The sequence below is a fragment of the Aquila chrysaetos genome, chromosome 6, assembly GCF_900496995.4.
Source record: "Aquila chrysaetos chrysaetos chromosome 6, bAquChr1.4, whole genome shotgun sequence".
NCBI lineage: Eukaryota > Metazoa > Chordata > Aves > Accipitriformes > Accipitridae > Aquila > Aquila chrysaetos.
The window spans coordinates 16,284,353-16,305,999 of NC_044009.1; the positions used below are offsets into that span (position 1 = coordinate 16,284,353).

Below are 21,647 nucleotides of genomic sequence, written 5' to 3' on the forward strand. Positions count from 1 at the left end.
ACTAGACACTGATGTCTCTTTAAGGAAATTGGGGCACCATCTGGATTCATGCCAGCTAAGATTCTGCTCAGCTGGCTCACTTTTTATCTAAGCCCTAGAAAAGTTCAAAAAAATATATATAGTTTAACTTTTAATATTTTTTTTTGAGTGATTAATTATTCGTGGAACAATGGTGCAGCATTTTCTATGCCCGTGTCTTGCCCTGTTAGTCTACTGCAAGTCTTCATGGTTCTTGGTGATTTTGGGATTATGAACTCCACCAGTCATGTGATTTGCAAACATGAGGTTAAATCTACGGAACAGTAGTGTGGATAACACTTATGTATAAATATACATACATTTAAATAATATCTGTATTTTGCTGATGTTAGAAGGCAATGCTGGATCTTGCATTGTAAACTGTTATTCAGCAGTTCGATCTGACAAGCATTTGCTTTGATGACTTGAAAATATCAAGTATCTGTAGAGATGGATGAGACATATGGATCATCTTGTCTATCTTTTAGTAAAGCACAAGATTCTACGTTTACCCTGATATCTCTGTGTTAGAAGTATCTAACACCCTAAATGAGGTTGGACAGCCTAATTTATGTTTTTTTTAACAGTTACTATTCTCATAACACCCATCTTCCAGCATTGCTTTGAAGATAAAAATATGAATACTCCACAGTTTATCTGAGCTATTTTCAATGGTCAGTTACCCTTGTTGTTAAATATTTTTGCTTGCTATCTACACTTACTTTATTTAAACCTTCACTTTATGTCATATCTATTAATGAAAATACAATTTTCTAGAAAATTAGAAACTGGAAAACCTACAAGAAATAATGAAGAAATGGACTGGAAGAGACCCGAGGTGAGGTTTAGATACTTCTGAATCTCAGAAATGGCAAGAACCAAACCAGCACTTTTCAGTTGAACCAAGTATGTTCAAACATTTCTAAATTTTTCGACAAGGTGAATTAAAAAAGCACAAATTGGTATCTTTAAAGTAGATTGTTTTACATTGTAGCTATCTTTACTGACTTCTGTTTTAACTTGAAGATGATTTCAGGATGAAATACACTTCTTTTATTACAGTCTAAAAAATCTGTTTCAAATTGATCATTTCAGAGAGGGCAGATAAAAAAAAAATCAATGTCTTCATAGAAAATACAACCAAATGTCCTGATTTAATTAGATATAAATAAGTGGTTGAAATGCAAACATAGAAGAATGGCTAAATTATTTGCCAGCTCCATTTTTTATTCCTTCTCATAGTCTTTCTCTCTGTAATTTTGCTTTCTTTTTTTTGCTAAAGGCTTAATCCTGCTACTTTTAAAATAGTGTATTACCCCCAAGATCAAATGAGATCCTGAGGCAAGTATTTAAAAAGAAGAAAAATGGGGATATTTATACTTCTTGCCACTTGGCAACTAACTCAAATGTCTAAATTAGAAGAACAGTTTCCCTCAGTTTACCATATGACTAACCGAGAGAGGACATTCCAGCAGGCAATCCAAAATGCTAAACTAAGTTGTTGCTATCAGTAGTCTTTTGGAGGTCCTACATTTTTTCCCTTAGACTGCATAAATAATGTACAGAGGTTAAGATAATTATTTAAATTTAGGTGATATTAACAGCCCTGAAAAGTATTGCTAGGTTCCTGAACAAATAAACATCAGCTGATACCAAACAGTACACCATTATGACATATGGACAGTTAATCTAGATCTGCTAAGAATTTATTATGCTGGGTCTTGACAAATAAACTAGTCTGAAGTGGGTATGATTCAACCCAACCATTTCTAGGAATTCAATACTATAAAAAAAAAGTACACTGAAAAATCTATATAGTGAACATTTGCCAATTGATTACCATGGTCATCATTCTGTTTTTTTTCACATAACTTTTGTGCCAGTTTTTATTAACAAATAATTTAGTCTGTGCAAGAGAGAGTGCAGGCATCTCAAAAAAATGTCTCATTTCCATAAAGCTGAGACTTTTTCTGTTTATTTTTCCTTTTTTGCCTCCTCTCTAAGTCACCACTAAGTTTAGACTATTACTGAGCTTTTTGATGAACTATGAATTCTTGTCCTCTGGGTCGTTTTCAGCTATCTTCTGCTTACCATGGTCTGTGGTTTACTGTAGTCCCGGAAGCTGCCCAGTGACAATCCAGAGTGCAGATTTACCTTCTTTTTAATAAAATGTGCAGCAAAGGGGGCCAACATTTCAGTAGCGGGTGACAGAATGGTAGCTCGCAGTTCTATACAAGCTGTTAAACTGAAGGCTTTCGTTTCACCCTTGCATCAGGAAACCAATTAGGCCCTTAGGCCTCCAACTTTGTATATATTTAAAGTATTTACTTTCTTTTCTTTTTTCCAGTCTTCTCATTTTTTCTTGTGACAGATTGCAGCACTCTTCTGAACTAACTTCTGCTTCATGGCAAATATACTGCAAAACCAGCGCAGTGACTCAGAAAATAAAACGAATACATCATTTATTACACTTTACAAGGATGGGCTCACAGGAAACCAGATTTACTCCCCATTGAATCAGTTTTCTAAACACTAGGAATACAGTTATAATACAAAATAAAATTGTTAAAGTTTAGTAGGTTTAACTGTTTTGCTTTCCCTACAGGACAGTAAGCAACTTTTTGTGGTTTCTTTATATAGTCTTGACCACAATGGTCAAAGATCTAAAGCTCCTAGGTGAAACTGCATGCAAATAATAGTTTTCAGGCCAATGTTAAACAGTTTGCAGCACTGATTACTGCTGTGTATACTCTAGTTCTTGGAAATTGTGTAAAAGAGCATATAGGCCTAAGCAGAGATTTTCTAGGAGAGGATAGCTGTAAGAGGTTTTTAACCTCTCCATTCATTTCCTGTTTTCTTGGCATGGTGATGAAAACTTCCACCATCTTTTGAAAGCTCTGCCACTTCTCTCTTACTTCCAGCCAGTTAGACGCGCTAACAGAGCAGGAATAAAACTGGTGCATGACACAACAGGCAGGTGCATGGGTGCATCTCCCTGCCAGGATCTACCTGTATCATCTTGGTGATGGTGGGGAAGAGAATTACATCCTCCATTATCGTGTAGCATCTTCATCCTTTTCCTGCAAGGCTGTGCCCATTTTGGAAGAATAATTTGATCTGATGCATTTTTCATCATCGAAAGCACTCTTCTATGGCAGCAGCAAATCCTTTTTGAGAACATCTTTTGCAACAGAATAGAATACAGAGAGAAACCAAATCAGCAGCTGAATTACTATTTCTGCTTTGGACAGATACATGAAAACTTTGTGAAAGTATTCATGAAACCCGTGTCACGATAAACATTCAACCAGATGTGGCTGACTCTCATTTGCCAAGCTGCTGGACATTCACACCAGCAAATGAATCATCCCAGTAAATGTTTACTTCAGATTTGTGGCGCTGTGTTATTTTCAGTTTAACTAGGCTTTTCTCTTTGGAATTTCCTAACATTTTAAAAACTGCACAAGAATGAGGTCGGTTTCTCACTTCACAAACTGTGTCAACTTACTTTAAGGTTTCTTGTCTCTCACCCTTCAGGCAAGACCTAGTTTTGCATAATTTACATATTTTTAAAATTCAGAAACTTTCTGGATGGTATTCCATCATGATGCTCAGCTCTTTTGTTGTAAAGATAGCTTGTTACTATTTGACACAAACACCAACAAAATCCCATTGCAATGAACAATCACCACTAACTCACTTTGGAAAATGAGTTCCACAAAACCAGTCATCACTGTAAAAAATAAAAAATACTATGGGCATTAAGAGTGAGAATACAGACAGGGCAAGGATGAAGAATTAGAGAAATAAAAAAGTTCCACTGTGCCCTATTCTTATTAGAAATATTTCAGTTCATATTAGGTATATTTAAAGGACTCCAAGCTTAAACACAGAAAAATACTAAAGCTAACATTAGCTATAAAGCTAATATAGCAGAATGTGTTGATTTAAAGAATAGCTGATGATATAACTTCCGATTTTCCTTTATCGTATCTTTATGTGATATCACTTTACCTGACTTTGAATGTAATGCTTATTAAAAATACAACATATGTCATACATGAAACATATACATAAGTCTATGTTCTGTGTTAAAATTTTAACTTTGCTTTGTGTTCACATATAATACAGCAATATGTATATTGTTCCTGTCCTCCCACTAGATGGATCTGTTCTGTTCTTTCTCCCATATGTATTCACATCTGCCGTAGTGGGAGGTACCCGGTTTAGAACTGGAGAACAGATTCTTGGACTAAATTCTGATCTCATTTACACCACTCAGTAATGGAGTTACCAGCCCTCTGTGCTGAAAATCCATTATAATTGCTATTTCTAATCCCCCCTCCCTCAATAAGGATTTATTTTAGTTGGATAATTCACATTATAACATAGTTTCTATATATATGCACAGAGAGAGAGGGCAAATCTCCTGTAGCATTATGAGATGCATGCAAATATTTGAAATATTTTTATTTTTTAAATATTGCCTTCTGTGTCTCCTGTTGAATGTAAACAATCCCATCTTTTAAGTTTCTTTTCAAATGATAGCCTTAATCACTTTTTATTGCGTAACTTTTCTGATACTGCTCAATATCGAGAACAGTATTACTGCTGTACCTACGTGCATTATAAATACTATCAACATTAGTCTCATTCCTTATACATCTTAGTATCTTGTTCCCCTTTCTGCTTTCCTTGAGCAGAGACCTTCACTGAACTACCCATGACAATTTTGTCCAATTTCAGAGCTGCTACAGTTAACTGAGAATCCTTTCAAATTTTAAGGACCCTGAAAATTGTAGGAAATAGGCTGTACAGGCTAGACAGGCTGGTCATAAGTATTGGCTTCTTTGGTACCCATTGGACAGTTTTAACAGCATGACTCTTTATTTCAGCCTTAGTTGTAACTAGAATATTTGCAAAAAATTAGTAAAATTGGAGAATAGTCATATAAAGGGAAAAATTACTTGACCAGAAAATGCACAAAAGCATGAACAAATAATTTTGTCTGTAGATCAAAAATGAGAGAAGGAAGGGGCATTCAATCTGTCAGTCACCTTGTACAGAACCTGGATATTGACAGCAGCAGAACAGTGGAAGCCAGAAATAGGGACCATAACAAAAAAGATTAATTCTCAGTGGAAAGGTGATTTTCTCCTAAGAACAACCTTTATACTTGCTGTGAAGTTAAAGAAGAGCACACAGCAGAAAATGATACCTGATAGCAACCACAACTTGGCTGCTCATAAAACTGTTAACTAAGCACACACAGTATTTGCAGCTCGGAAATGTGCAACTTTCCATCAAAATTTCAATCTGTGGGAAAATATGTATATTGAAATTCATAGAAATGCTTACCCACTGCAAAAATGTTCCAAATTAGATGCCTTTCATGAGGCAGTAAAATATTACAAATTCAGTATTTTTACATGCCCACTTTCAAGTCGAGTTTACACTACACTTGTAATACCAACATTGGCAGACCTCTACCATTAAAAAAAAAATTAGTATGTGAATACTGAAGTCCATTTTTAAACTCATATAGTCAGTCACAACTGAATACTGAAGGACATATTTTTGTTGACGCTTCGTCCCTCGCAGAGGCCGTATCTTTAAGTAGGTGTCAGTAACACAGGTTTGACAGAGGAGTGGAGTTTCTTCCACATCATGTAGAAAGCTGGGCAAGATTTGGGTCTGTGGAGAATCCTGAAGGCTTTGTAAGATTCCTGGTACTCTCAAGTATATTGCTTCTCTAGAGGATAAGAAAGATACAGGGCAAGGTGTAACTCTCCCTCACATCACTCCAATCCAGAAAAACTTTTGAAGGCCTAACACCTGACATGCTTTGCAAGGCTGCTGGGCCGTTAGGTGAGCCCTAATTCCACAGCTAATGCCCTGGGAACACCCAAACTTGACTCTGAGATTCCCCCAAGTTCTTCTAGCCCTTCCAGCAAGGTTCCCCCACCACATCCCCTCTATCACTTGCACCTGTGGCTGGGGGTGTTCCCACCAGCACCTCTGCGGGCCCGCAGCACCCACCAGCTGGTCCCAGTTAACAATGCTAATACCCAGGTGCTGCCGCAGCAGCCCAGAGCAGGCTCCCAGCCTACAAAACCTGGGGGGTGGGCAATACTCCTTCTTTCAGTCAGGATCGGTTCCTGTAGGAGTAGGTCTGGAGAAGACAGAAGCAGGTTTCCTCTCTGAAGGAAGACCAGCAGCTCAGCCCGCAGGAGGGTATGGTCTTTGTTGTGACTATTAGCTTGCGGTATTGCCCTCTGTTATTGCTCACTGGAGCAGCTGCTGGTTGTGCCGCCTCGCAGAAGCAGGGTTAGAGTACTTGTTGCCTCGCCTGGGAGGGCGGGTGCGCGCCCGCCCTCACGCCTGTGCGAGAGCGGCTGCGCTGCCCGTCCGCCTGCCTGTGCTTGCGGCAACCGGGCAAGGCCTCTGCCTTTCTGACGGGTATGGGACAGGTCACGGTGGCAGTATCCAAATACGTGAGTTTGCACTGGTTCACCAGACGTCTGGACAAAAACTACGAGGATGGCGTCCACTGAGGTGCGTGAGGCGCGCCGCACTCACCTCCGCCTCAGCAGCTGTCCCCCGCGGGGACCTGACCCTCGGCCGCGGCTGAGACAGAGCGGCGGGGGCAGGCGCTTGGCCGCCAGTCGGGCGGCGGCCCCCTGCTCTGCCATTGGCCGCTGCAGCCACCCGCGGCGGGGCCCTGGTTGCTGGGCAGATCGGGGTTGCCAGGCGACAGGCTGACGGGGCCTTGCGCGCGCAGCGGGGCCGGGCGGGCCCGAGGCGCTGGGTCTGTGGCGAAGTTAACTCTAAAACAAAAAAACCCAAACCAAAACCAACCAAGTCAAAGCCCGCTTGTGCGTGCCTCAAAGAGCCTGTGAGGTGCGGTACAGGGGCTTGGTAGCGTTTGCCTCGCTCTGAGGGACACTCTTTAATAAAGTATGTGAAGCGGTCTGTGGTACGGCTGCCTCCTGGGGTGAGGCCTTGGAGTACTCTGGGGCAGTGCAGCTTGCGTGCAAGGCCTGTCTTGGGGGATTTTTCTTATTAATATTTAAAAATACTTGGATTTTTTTAAATCGGGTGCTTTGGATACTGAATAGAAAGTTTTGGCCTTGAGACCGATTGAATGATGGCATAGAAACAAACATGTAGATCTAATTACACTTCATTATAGAGGAGTTCAGGAGAACACTCAATTTTTTTTTTCCCCCTAAGAATTTTCACTTCAGGAGAAAGCTTTTGTGATGAATATGCTCACTGGCTACTCCAGCTCTGGGTGCCTGAACATATTATTTCTCTACCTATGACTAAGCAAAGTTAGAGCTGATGCTTTCCTTTCGCCTGCATGAGACTTAAATAAAATGACACAACTGTACTACAAAGCAATGTTATTTCATATTTATCCTCAAAAGTTATGAGCAATTATAAATGAGGGTCTCCCTACATCGTTAGGTGTGGGTGTCTCTTGGGAGTTGGTGATAGTGGCAGGGCTGGAGTGCTGTTCCCAAGGGACAGGACAGCACTCTAGCCAGGGTGATTACCTTTATTTTTCTGAATTGCACTCACACACAAATCCATCTACTCTGCTGTGACTGTTAGGGGGCTCAGATGGCCTTTTACGTGTGGTACTCGCTGTTATCAAACTGGGAGCTATTTCTACTGGGGAAGTTTGGAATGAAGCTTGTGCATTGCTCTGCAGGATAATTTAGGTTGGAAGAGGTTTCTGGAGCTCATCTAGTCTAGACTTGTGCTCAAAGCAGGACCAACTTCACAGTTGGACCACACTGCTCAGGTGTTGTGGGTTGACAGTGGTGGGTAGTGAAGTACCACACAGCTGCTTGCTCAGTTCTGTTCACCCTTGATGAGATAGGAGAAGAAGAAAGGAGGAATAAAAGTGAGACAACTTGGGGGGTGCGGTGTGGTGGTGTCAAGATTAAAAAGAATTAAATTGATTAAGCAGAAGAATAGAAGAAAATAAAACAAGTGATGCAGAGGCAATCGCTCACCACCTCCTTTGGGTAGGCTGATGCCCAGCCAGTTTCTGAGCAAAAGATGGCTAACCCTTCTAAAACCCCCTCTTTTCTCTTTTATTGGTGAGCATGATGTAATATGGTATGGAATATCTATTTAGTTGGTTTGGGTCACCTGCCTAGTTGTCCTCTGTTGCACATCCCTGAATCTATTCACTGGTGAGGCAGAGTGAGAAGCAGAAGGCCTCAATGCTGTGCAAATGCTGTTCAGCAAAAGCTACAACATTACTGTGTTATTAGTACTGTTTTGGTAAAAAAATCTAAACCGCAGCACCATGTGAGCTGCTATGAAGAAAACTAACTTGATCCTAGGCAGGCCCAGTCCATTTGAGTTTTGAAAGTCTCCAGAGGTGGTGGTTCTTCTCTGGGCAGGTGGTGCCAGGGCCTATCCACTCCCACTGTGAAATGCCCTTTTTTTACTATGTAATGGGAGTTTCCTTTACTGCAGCCTGTGATTGTTGCTTCTTGTCCTTTCACTGACTGTCTTGGGGAAGAGTAGGAGTCATGTCTTCTCTATAACCATGCTTTAGGCTGTTGAGGACAGCAGTGAGATCCAGCTCTTAGAAGCTTCCTGTTTTCCAGGGTGAAGAAAACCTGTTTCTTCAATCTCTTTCTACACTTCATGAGCTCCAGCCTCCACTTTAGTGGGGAGTTAGAGGTTCACTTTGGTTTTGCCTCCATTGAGGGCCAGTTGTTGGTATTTTTTGTGTGTGGAAGCTCAAAACTAGGCAGAGTATTCCAGGTATGGCCTCACAGCTGCCAAGTAGGGGGTAGAATCACTCAGCTTTCTTTGACCTTGCTGTGATCTTGCTGATCCACACACTATTGACATGTGTTAAAATCCCCTGTCCAAAAGGATCCCTTGGATCCTTTTTTGCAAAGCTGCTACATAGTCCGTCTCTAGCCTGTACGGTTTCACGGGGATATTCTGTCCATGGTGCAGGACTCTGTGGTTGTCTGCTTATTTTATCAATTTCTATCTTTCTGCTGCTTTAAAGCAATAAAGTAGAGCAGCAGCGCAGAATGAGAGCCTCCAATCTTGATATTGGATATTATAACTTCCTTACTCTCCTGTAGCAGGTGCACCCAGAATATCTGAGTTAGCTTTAAAGTTTTGTGCCTCTTAAAATTGAGGGAGAGATGTCCCTTTCTCAAGTGTCTTTCAGATTACTTTGCAAACTGCAATAAACTACAATGCAAAATCTGAAATATCTGGTTGTATGAATTTAGGGTAATATGCTAGTTGCTGTTATCTGCTGTGGTGAGTGGAATGGAAGGTACATTGGCCTGGCACAGATAATAATTCCCTCATATCAGTTTTGCTGAGGTACTTGGAATATCCACCCTAGTTTCAAAAGACTGTAAAATCTTACAATTTGCAGGTTTACATTCTGAATTTTTTATCTATTCCCAGGGTCTGCCAGCTATATTGAAGTGATATTGTATTATGTATGGGGAAATAGAAAGCTATCATCTCAAAATAGACCATAATATTGCACCTTATTAAAAAATACAAGTGGATTTTCTGCCAGCAACCATGACTTATGATAATGACTGTTATCAATATGCAATTACTTCTGTTACCCTAGAACATATTGACATTCATTTATTTAAAGATAATGTAACACATTTGTATTCATTGAGGTAATCTATGGATATGATTAAATGTGAATGCCCATCTTATACCAAATAGTAAAATGAAAAAAAAAAAAATTGTAATCAGACCCTCTGCACTGCTAAAAATAGGCTGTATTAGATTCTGAAAATTACATTTGAGCTTATTTGAAACATAGTGGCAAACAACCATAAAGAAGCAAAAGCATAACTTGGGCAATTACTAATTCAAATGTTCTTTCTAATGATATAGGAAAAAAACTTCAAATAAAACTGTAATCCTATACCTGTGCAATGGACTACAGAGTTTGTGACCCATGTGGAACAGAAGTCCATGTAAATGGTGAATCTTAGTGGAGGTAGAAGTCTATTTGAATAGGTTGTGTAAACCTGTTTTGAAGATGCAGAGGTTAGATGTAGCAATAGACAGGCATTTAAATGTGCTGTTTAGGTTTTGAATCATCATTTTATCCCAGAAATGCTTCTGTCTTGCAGAGAACCCAGGGTTTTCAGGCTTCTAACTAAAATACATGTATTTATATATAGCACATGTACTACATAAGAGTAGTTCTCCAGTGACAGGTTGTTATAATAAACACTTTGAGGTCCACTCCTTCAAAGACACTAAGCAAAGCAGTCTCAATATTCTGAGCTTGCAAGTACTTTTGTTGGTGATGTTTGAGAGAGTGAAGCTCAGCATGTTTGGTGTCCAGTTATATGGTATAAAATGCTACATGTGTTTCTACAACTAACTACTTTTTTGTCTGCTATTTGTCTAAAATATCTTGGATTTAATGAACTTTGAAAGAAAAAAAAAAACCACCCAAAACTCTCTATGGTATTGGTTTCTTGCTTGAAAATTAGGGATATCCCAGTGAACTGTTGGATGCTTCATAGAATCATGGGGCAGTTTGGGTCAGAAGGGATCTTTAAAGATCATCTAGTCCAACACCTCTGCCTTGGGCAGGAATGTCTTTCACTAGACTGTGTTGCTCAAAGCCCCATCCAGCCTGACCTTGAACACTTCCAGTGATGGGGCATCTATGGCTTCTTTGGATAACCTGTTCCAGCCTCACTACCCTCGTTGTGTGTGTTCTTTTTTTTTTTTTTTTTTTTTTAAATAAATCTTCCTTATCTCAATCTAAATTGGATATAATCCAATCTGTTGTCCCTTGCCCTGTCACTACAGCCCTTGGTAAAAATCCCTCTCCATCTTCCTTATAAGCCCCCCCTTATTTATTGAAAGGCCACAATACGGTCTTCCTGGAGGCATCTCTCCTCTAGGCTAAACTTGCCCAACTCTCTGTCTTTCTTCACAGGAGAGGTTTTCCAGCCCTCCAGTAGTTTTCTCCCTGCTCTAACAGGTCTGTGTCTATCTTGTTCCGGGGGTGCCGGAGCTGGATGCAGTACCCCAGGTGGGGTCTCATGAGAGTGGAGTAGAGCAGAACCACTTCCTTTGACCTGCTGGCCATGCTGCTGCTTATGCAGCCTGGGATAAGACTGGCTTTCTGCACTGCAAGTGCACACTGCTGCCCCGTGTCCAGTTTTTTGTTGTCCACTAGCATCCCCAAGGCCTCCTCAGCAGGGCTGCTCTCAATCCACTTGTCCCCTAGTCTATATTGATACTGAGGATGGCTCTGAGCCAAATTACTTATCAAGTGCAGTTTTCTTTCCAAATAACAAAGCTGCATTTTTGTCAGGTATTGCTAAATATGTAGACGCATTGCTAGAATTTCTTTATTGAATGTATGTATATAATTGTAGGTTGACCCTGGCTGGGCGCCAGGTGCCCACCAAAGCTGCTCTATCACTCCCCCCCTTCCTCAGCTGGACAGAGGAGAGAAAATATAACAAAAGGCTCATGGGTCGAGATAATGACAGTGTAATAAAGTGAAAGCAAAGGTCGTGTGTGAAAGCAAAGGAAAACAAATTATGTTATTCTCTACTTCCCATCAGCAGGCAATGTCTGGCCACTTCCTGGGAAGCAGGGCTTCAGTATGCGTAGTGGTTGCTCTGGAATATGAAATGCTGCCCCTTCCGTCTCCCTTTACTTACCTTTTATATCTGAGCTGATGTCATATGGTATGGAATATCTGTTTGATTAGTTTAGGTCAGCTGTCCTGGTTATGTCCCCTCCCAAGATCTTGCCCAGCCCCAGCCTGCTGTTGCGGGGGGAAGTGTTGGAGAGACAGCCTTGATGCTGTGCCAGCACTGCTCAGCAGTAGCCAAAACACTGGTGTGTTATCAACACCCTTCTAGCTACTGATGCAGAGCGCAGTGCTATGAGGCCTGCTATAGGGAGAATTGACTCCATCTCAGCCAGACCCAATACAATCTCCACCCCTTATTCCATACCATTTGCATCATGCTCAGGTCCCACATAATTTAATACACATATATCTTCTAACCATGCCATTGTATTTAATTCTTATTACTGAAATTCCTTCTTACCAACACTTACAACTGAAACTACATACTTAAACCACCTTTATACCCAACATACAGATTTACACATTCTTATTAACTACTATCCCCTGTCCTTTAACAGATAGATATTCCATGGGTTTCTTCCACTCCTCCAGATGTTCACACACAGGTTATGACTTGGGCCCCATCCATCAACATAAGTGGTCAGGACAGGAGAAGCAGTATGTTTGATTGTTGGGCACTGACACCGGCTTGGTTTGGGTCACAGTTGCACTCATCTGTTTCCTTGTGAAGTTTACTCCTCTGTGGTTCAGGTCGTTCCTGCTACGTTACTTCCTACAGCATACAACTCACATCACAGATTATTTTTCCCCCGAGGTTAAATGTCCTTGAGGCACACGCTGGGTCTCCCCATCCTTCTACATTACCCATGAAGTACACCCAGGTCCTTGAGCAAAGAGAATCCCACAAATGGGTTTGCCTTTTCCCATGGGAGGAGAAATCCACACTGCCTTCCCCAGCCACTTCCCCATGTGCACTACGGGGACCTTATCTCCTCCCACAGTATGCAGGGGTTTTGTTTGGGCAGGACCAGGGCGGTTAGCAGATCCTCTGGTGTTAACTAGCCAAGTGGCTTTGCTAAATTTGTATCCCAATGCTTCCATGCCCCATTGCCCAGCGCTCTCAACGTAGTCTGTAACAGTCCATTATATCTCTCAATTTTTCCAGATGCTTGCGGGTGATGGGGGATGTGGTACACCCATTCAATCCTGTGTTTCTTTGCTCAGGAGTTTATGAGGTTACTTCGGAAATGAGTCCCGTTATCTGATTGAGTTCTTTCTGGGGTACCATGTTGCCATAAAATTTGCCTTTCAAGGCCTAAGATCGTGTTTCAGGCAGTGGCATGGTTTACAGGATATGTTTCTAGCCAACTAGTAGTTGCTTCCACCATGGTGAGTATGTAGCGCTTGCCTTGGTGTGTGGCAGTGGTCCAGTGTAGTCAATTTGCCAGGCCTTGCCATATTGAAAACCCAGCCACCACCCTCTGTTCCAGGGAGACTTTACTTTTGTGGCTTGCTTGATTGCAGCACTCATAAGTGACCTGTGTGATGGCCTCCATGGTCTGGTCCACCCCTTGATCACAAGCCCATCTATGTGTTGCATCTCTCCCTAGATGTCCCGATGTTTCATGGGCCCATCGAGCCACAAATAGCTCACCCTTACACTCCCAGTCCAGGTCCACCTGAGCTACTTCAATTTTGGCAGCCTTGTCTACCTGTTCATTATTTTGATGTTCTTCAGCGGCACGGCTTTTGGGCATGTGTGATGTACCGTTAGAGCCATGTGTTCTACCCAGGCAGCGATGTCCTGCCACAGTGCAGCTGCCCGGATGGGTTTACCTCTGCGCCGCCAATTGGTGGTCTTCCACTGCTGTAGCCACCCCCATAGGGCATTAGCCACCATCCAGGCGTCAGTATAGAGTACTTGCCACTTCTCATTCAGCAATATCTAGGGCTAGTTGGATGGCTTTCACTTCTGCAAACTGACTTGACTCACCTTCTCCTTTAGTGGCCTCAATGACTTGTCGTGTGGAACTCCACACAGCAGCTTTCTGCTTCCGATGGTTCCCTACCACACGACAGGATCCATCAGTAAACAAAGCATAACGCCTTTCGTCTTCTGATAACTTATTATATGGTGGTGCCTCTTGGGCACAAACCACCTCCTCAGGCAATGCTCCAAAATCTCTGCCTTCTGGCCAGTCCGTGATCTCTTCCAGAATTCCTGGGCGGTTGGATTTCCCCAGTCGAGCTCGTTGCGTGATGAATGCTATCCACTCACTCCATGTAGCGCTGGTTGCATGATGTGTAGAGGGGATGTTTCCTTTGAATATCCAGTGTAGCACGGGCAATTGTGGTGCCAAGAGGAGATATGCTTCTTTACCAACAACTTCTGAAGCGGCTCAAACTCACTTACATGCTGCTAGTATCTCTTTTTCAGTCGGGGTGTAATGGGCTTCTGAACCTCAGTACCCCCGGCTTCAAAATCGTAATCAACACCTTTCTAGCTACCAATACGGAGCACAGCACTACGCAGGCTGCTATGGGAAGAATTATCTCCATCTCAGCCAGACCCAATACAATAATATAGGTGTATAATTTTGAATCATGCTTTGCGGAAGGACATTCTGCCTTAATGGCAATTTAGAGCTCAATATGATTAAAGGAGACAGTCTTCATTCCTTGGCTGATTCCTGCAGTAGCAGCAAAACAAACCAGTGATTTCAAAAGCCTATCTCCAGAATGTTATTCTCCAAACCAAAGAAAAATGAAGTTATGTGTGTCAGAAACACATCTTTTATAACCCGAGCTTACTGGAAGGCAGCAAAGAATTCTCACGGGCACAGTAATTCCAAAAACTTAACAAACTAAGCTTTTTAAGTAAAGTTAACTACCTATTGCTTTGAATAGGGCCTCACTGTAGTATTACTAATACTGTAAGTTGTTTCTCTTCCAGTTTATCTAATTATCAGTTTACCTCTAGTCTCCTAATGCAGTTCCTGTAGTCACTGTAAACTCTTTTCAGTTAGGGGGGAGTTGGCAACCAGTGTATCAAGCTTAGAAGTAAGAAGTCTTCCATTTGATTTGGGACTAATGGTTTGTTCATCTATTGCTGCAGGAACATCTGTTCCTCTTATGAATAATTCCTTTTGAACTTGCAGTGCTTTATCTGTGCTGAGAGCTCCTGCTGGAGCCTGCAAATGCTTACGAAGCTGTTTCATCCATCATATTTTTTATGTAGTTCTGCATAAGTTGTAATGTGCTCTGCTCTGTGACCTGACCCTAATCTGAAGTGAACTTGCTCTTTTTTAGGGAAAGCTGATGCAGAGGTTTTAGTCCTCTGGAGTAGCATTCACAGTTTCTTAATATAATCAGGCTTGCAGTGCCCCACTACACTACTCCCTGTAGTTCAACCTTTCTAACCTACATCCCTGCATGATACAAAACTGTGGTATTTTGAACAGATAGTAGTTATGAGTTATTGAATACTATTGACTTAATTTGCTGCTTAGAAACTTATTCCATTTAAAAAAAAAAAACAAAACCAACAAAAACTTTTCTGTTGCTTAAGAGAAATTCCCTGGGCAGCAGGTAGAGGTAGTAAACTGATGAGACTCTGGAGACTATACCAGATAAACCTTTAGAGCTTCTGATCCCCAGTCCTTTAGACAAATGAAGTTCCACAAGATTTTTGTGTGGAGCTTTGCCCACTGCTGTCTCCCAGGTGCTTGCTCTGGCCCTTTGGGGGATTTTCAATGTGCGCATATCTGGGAGGGCAACAGCGTGCAAGCAATTCAGGGTTTTCTAGACTTACCGTAATCAAACATCAAAGCCAAGGTCATGAGTCAGTCTTGAGACTTAACTATAGCTCTGATTTTGGTAGTAGCCCTGAGCTGACTTCATGCAGCTTCTTCTGAACCTTGTTCATAGTGTATCTTCTAGTTTTCTCCTCTCCAGAGTCTTTTAAGTCTAACCCTAGTCTAATCCTTCTGTGCACCAGGTAGTGCTGCTAAAATGGCGTAATGTAAAGCTAATTAACCTCTGATGTGGGGCAAGTCCAGGAGCAGGTTTGATTTCCCCAGGAGTAAACTGCACATGCCCCAGTACACTTCCACGGGGGCAGTCTCTTTCTGGATGATTAGGTTGTTCACTCTTCAGAAACGCTTGTGGTAATGCAGCTCGGGTAGGAAATGTTACAGCTTAAATTAATATCTGTCTTGTGTAGTTTCATAATTATATAATTCAACATTCTTATATTTGGTCCAAATCATACTTGGGGGGTGGGGTGGGTAGGTGGCGGGGGGGGTGGAGGAGGGAATTATATTGAACTTTTCTTCCATACTGTAGAAATAAAGGCTTTAAAAATAAACATAGTAACAATTTCTCCTGCCAGAAACTCTTAGAAAAGGCTCAAATGCTCTAATTTATTTTGAAGTGGCCAGATCTCTAGATACAATTTTTCATCAATTATTGTATAAAACATTTTGGATTTTGAAAAATTGTAGTAGGTTTGACAAGCACTTGACTGACATCATGTTGATTAAATATCATTTCCTCTGACAACCCCAATGAGACCTCCTACTCACAGTAAATGTATGAGCTAATTGAATCCCTTTTTAAAACTGTTTTTGCATTTCAAACTATGAAAGTGACACCAGACCCCCTTCTCCCACACAGCTCAGATATATGCCTTTCTGATGGCTCCTTTTGGCATGCCACTTCGATAACATCAGTGCTTTTGCTGAATGCATCAGGATATTTCTACTGTGTTCTGAATGAGAAATATGGAAATAGAGGTTTGGGTTTTTCTGGTGGGGAAGCTCTTGAGTTCAAGCACAGATCCATCAATTTATAGTTTTGTGGGTGATTGAAAATGTGGGATAGCTCAAATTCTTACACAGAATATCACAAGCTTGGATTGATTTAGCAGCTATCTTTTGTCCCAATTTCAGTGAAATAAAATTATATTAATTACAGAGTTGTTTGGGAGGAAATAAGGATCTACGTACATTTTTATTGATTGCATACTTCATATAAAGATGTTTCCATAGAACAAAAAAAAATTAAGGCATGGTAGGAACAAGTCTTTAATTCATATCAAAATATGGTTATTTTAATCCCTAAATACACTACCTTTTGTTTAAAAGAAGTCAATGTGTTGTTTATTTGAGCACGTGTTACTGATGCATCCCAGATTATTTGACAGAAGCTATCTGGTTGCATCTTCTGGATATTGATGAAAGCAGCGAGTAACGTAAGGTTGAGGGAGGCACTTTTGCCAGCAACATGCGTGTATAATGATTTCTGCTTTCTGGTTGTATTTTCTACTTCTCAGAATATACCATCTTAGGCATTTTACACTCTGAAGGCATCTGTCTTAGTCAAAAGCTCTTTCAGTATCATTGCAGGCACCTTCTTGAAGTCTCTAAATATCTGATATCAGATATAACTAAATGTTATTTCTGATGCCTAAATATCTTTTACCCCATATGGATATAGCTCGAGTAGAACCAAATGTTTTACCATAGGCTATATTGACACAGTCTAGTTCCATAAATACAACAGATGCTATAATTAATTTTGTGATAACTCAGTTGAAAACAATTGAATAATTATATGTTGGCCATTCCATTATTTCCCTGTCTCCCACGTCATCCTGTTTTGCTGGTTTTAGATGCAGGTATCTGGTATGGCAAGCGCCTGGTAAGCAGTGTTGTACAGCACTGTGGGTCAGTTCTGATGGTCTATTCAGCTCTTGACCAGCTCTCTAAAAATTGCTGAAGGCATCAAGTTATTGATGTTTTGAAAGTGTTCAGTGGTGGCAGTGGCTTCTAAATACCCTCCTTGGTTAGTTTTGGAATAAAACGTTCTTGTCACAGAAATACAGCTCTGCATTTTGGGGAAAAAGGCTGACAGGGTTTTTGACTCTTTCTTCCTTTTCTATTATGAAGTTCAAGCATTGTCATGTAATACTGTCAATGTTTTGGAACCTGCTGTTTTCGTGGTAGAACATTCTTTCTTATTTTCTTCAGTTCTGCTGGTTGTACAGTTCTCTCGATACGCTTTGAGAAATTTAACTTTTTCACCAAAGCTTTGCCTCTTCAACATTTCTTATTACTGTGAGACTTCTGGTCTCTTATTATTCTCTTATTACTTGAGACTCCCAGTTCATATTAATCGCTATGATATTTTCTTTCATTTTTTCTATGTACATATGGTTGCCTTTGGAAACGGGGATGAACTGCTCTAATTTGCATTACCCCCTTCCCAATGGGTCTGTACCCCCCAAATCAGCAAAATGAAGTTTCCACATTATACTTGTGTTTTGCCTCATTGTTTGAACTATCTCTTTCAGTTTTTAAATAGCATCATGAGTGAGATTTTCTGGTTACAACATGTTTCATTATACTCTGTTTTAATTTACTATTTAAATTTTCAATAGATGTGGTCTTTAGTTTAGGTGTCATTATGTATCATACATATGATATTAAAACTATTTATTAAAAAAACAAATACAAAAAAATTGAGAGAGTAGATATAATGAGAATGCCTTTGTTGTTTTATGATAGTGACTGAGTTTTTTTACTTACTTCTTTGGAAGGAAACACTTGTAAAAACAGGATGCATTTGTCATTTGGACATGCGACATAAGAATAAGTTTTTAGAATAAGAAACCCAAACAAACCTCAACTCCCCCCCCGCAGTGGGTTTTGGAGTAGAATATTTTTCTGTAATGGCTTGATTTACTACTACTTGCGTTCAAAAGAATATTCCTAGCTGTAAAAAAAAAAACAAAAACCAAAAAAACCCCAACTTGAAAATAGGCCAAAATATCAGGCAAGCACTAATAAAAAATAGAACAAATAACATTAAGCTGCTGAATCCAGCCAGCTAAGGTTGACATTCTGTATTAATTCTATTTTTCTTGTCATTGTAAATTGTTTGGAAATGTTAGTTAACTGTCAAGTGTGTTATCTGGTAGACAAGTTAGCATTATTTAATACAAAGCAATTTATATGTAGTGTTATTTTTTGGTATGATAAATCAGGCTGACTTGCCTTCCCCAACCCCTTCGTCATGGGGACATAACAAATGAATATATTGTATATTCTGAAAGCGAGCATGTGTCTTAATTGAATGGGAGGGCATAAAAAATCCAGTGTTTGATGGGGGATGTTGTTTGCCTCTTGTGCTTTTGGTAATACAGATTGTATTAATTGTTAATACAAATGTTGAAATATTTGATGCTGATGATTCAACTCAGGTTTGCTTCTACTGTATGAAGCTTTCCATGTCTTAGGATGACTTATGTGAGTTAATGCATAAGGATGGATGATGAAAACTAGCAGTGTTCTTTAAAATACAGCAGGAGGGATGTTGCTGTGCCTGGATGTTATCCTGGGTTCAGGGTGGGTGAACTGTCCTGGTGGTCTCTGTGTGGCCTCCAGAGCATTTCTTAAGGGCACCCCTCTGTATTAAAGAAGATAATGTGATTTAAGGGAAGGGTCTTGGGTTTAGGTAGTTACACTGCTATGTAGCTCTATTGAAGCATAAATTAAAGTCATTAAACCACTGTAATGCCTTCCAGTATACAAGATGCATTCAGGAAGGAAAAGTAGGACCTGTGTGGCATATACGCTGTATGAGACCACAGAGTATGCCAGTGCCTGTTTTGTATTTCTGCTTTGTATTTGACAGAAATAGGCTCTGTCATCACTTAAATCATACACTACAGCATATTAAACAGAACATTTAATGAAGGTACATCTTTCTATTCCAGCTGTGATGATTATAAATTAATTTGATCTTCATCCACGCTTACGAGTTTATTGCCCGAACATTAATTGTTATCTGGGGAATAACTAATTGCTGGAAGAGAGCAGGGTGATTTTCCTCTGTTGGCATGGGCATGACACTGAAAGAATTGAGATGCATTTTAAACGTTCTGATGTAAAACTTTGGCAAGTAACAGTAACTTAAAAAAAAAAAAAAGATATTAACAGGGAGTCTGTACCAATTTCCAGTTTCCTCCCCCCGGAAGAAATGGCATAAACTGCTTTACCAACCTTCCAAGAGAAATGTAAATATAATAGTGCCCTTCCCTATTAACAAGGAAGTGAGAAGATTCACACATTTAAATATGGTGTTTAGAGCCGGAATGAGTAATTCATAATAGCAGTTAATTTGCAATGTGTAGGGAGTTGAGTCATTGTCATCCCTTTCTATTCACAGATAATCTGTGAGCAGGGTTCTGGGAGTTCAGAGTGAGTGATAAGTAGCTTTCAGTTCATGTTGGGAATGCACGTGTGTGCACTGGTCTACGTAATCTGAAAATCTTCCCAAGCCTTGATCTGTCATGTCCAGAGAAGTTAGCCTTTTATAACATAGCAAGAGATGACCAAGCTGTGCAGCAACTAAAATAAGCTCCACCAAGACTCAATTGCTTATGACGATGACTTGTGTTCACTGCCATTGAGTCTGTGCCTGTTTGCCTTTCAAGAAGGACCTCAAGAATCCTGTTAAAGGATCCAGTGCACTAAATTCACTATGTAAAGTATTTCTAACCTGGAGCTAAACTTCACAAGAGGAATGTCAGACTGTTAGAGTACCCCAGTAGTCTCTTAATTAAAAATTGGATTTTTCTAGTGTGTATAAATTCAGATACTTTTTTTCCTAAGTAGTATTCAACTCTTTAAAGTTGGTGGTATGTCCATATTAATCTGCTAATATTTAGAAAACATGGACACATTTTTCCTTAAGATATGCCTAGCTCTGGTGCTCAATGTTTTTTAGAGCAGACTGCTTCTGGAAATAGCTTTCTACTAAGAGACAATGGATGGAAACTGTGTATGAGAGGGGTTAAATCTCTGTAGTTTATTTTGATGTGTCAGTCTTTTCCTGGTTTTATTCACACTTTCCTAGCATTTGGCTACAGAAGTTGCTTCACCTCTGAATTCTCCCCCACTCTCCTTGCAAGTAAAATCCAGGATAATCATTAAAGAACTTGAACTGAAAATTGTATTTTACACCCTAGTGTAAATTTTGAAATTCTTTCCAACTCAAAATTTACAGTAAGTTCATGCACACAATTACAGAGGTAGTAATCACAATGAGATTAATGGTCACACTTTATGATAAGAAAAAATACAGTTGGCAGTGTCATCCTTCTGTGATGATGTTGCTTATGGCTTCTTTTCAACTAAGAACTCCATTCCTCTCAGTAAATGACATGAATCTCAGCAGATCCTTGATGTAGCTGGTCAATGTTTAGCTGTTGTGATACTTGAAGCATGAAGAATAGGGATGGCAAGGATGGTATGTAGAAGTATCAGGGTGGAGTAGGGAAAGTGGCAGCTGTTAAGACCAGCTTGCAGATGAACAAGATTTCTCCAGGCCAGTTGGTGTCCCCTTGTTAAGTTTTCAGGAGACCGCACAGCTTTTGTTTAGGCAGAAGCAGTTGCAGAGTGTGTCAAAACTTTTTCCTCTGGTGTCTCTCCAAGGAATTGAAGCAATACACTGGGTCAGTCTTCTCTGGAAGCAAGAGCAAAAGTTGAAAACCAAACTCACCCTGAACATATGAAGGACTTTCTGTGTATGGTGTGTGATGGGTTTTTTAACAAAGAAAAAACAAAAAAAAAAGCAAGCAGGACTCTAGAAACTTTAATTACTAAAAGCGTGGCAGATGCAAGGCCCTGGGAGCAAGCTGGCTCAGCCAGACAGAACAGATATGTGACCTCTTCATTACTCTGTTACAATATGTTGCTTAGTGTCCTGTAGGACATAGTAATTTCTGATGGGTGACTAATGGGTATTTCCAACAGCTAACAAATTAGCAGAAGCCTCGCTAGCTCAGTTCTTCATCAAGCGGAGAAAGGCTGGTAGTGTACGGTGAGAACAGCTAAAATGATCACCCATAAAGAGCATTTGGTATGGGGATTACTGAAACATGAAAAGTTAGCCTTTAAATATCCAGTTACTA

General features: G+C 40.4%; 1 long non-coding RNA gene across 1 annotated transcript; it reads right to left on the minus strand.

Annotated features, from left to right (window-relative positions):
* Nucleotides 1-974: 974 nt before the first annotated feature.
* Nucleotides 975-18,680, minus strand: LOC121233367. Its single transcript, XR_005932584.1, has 4 exons — nt 18,653-18,680; nt 16,342-16,345; nt 11,932-11,939; nt 975-984 (listed from the first exon to the last, which is right to left on the minus strand). It is a non-coding gene; the product is annotated as an uncharacterized LOC121233367 (long non-coding RNA).
* Nucleotides 18,681-21,647: the final 2,967 nt, after the last annotated feature.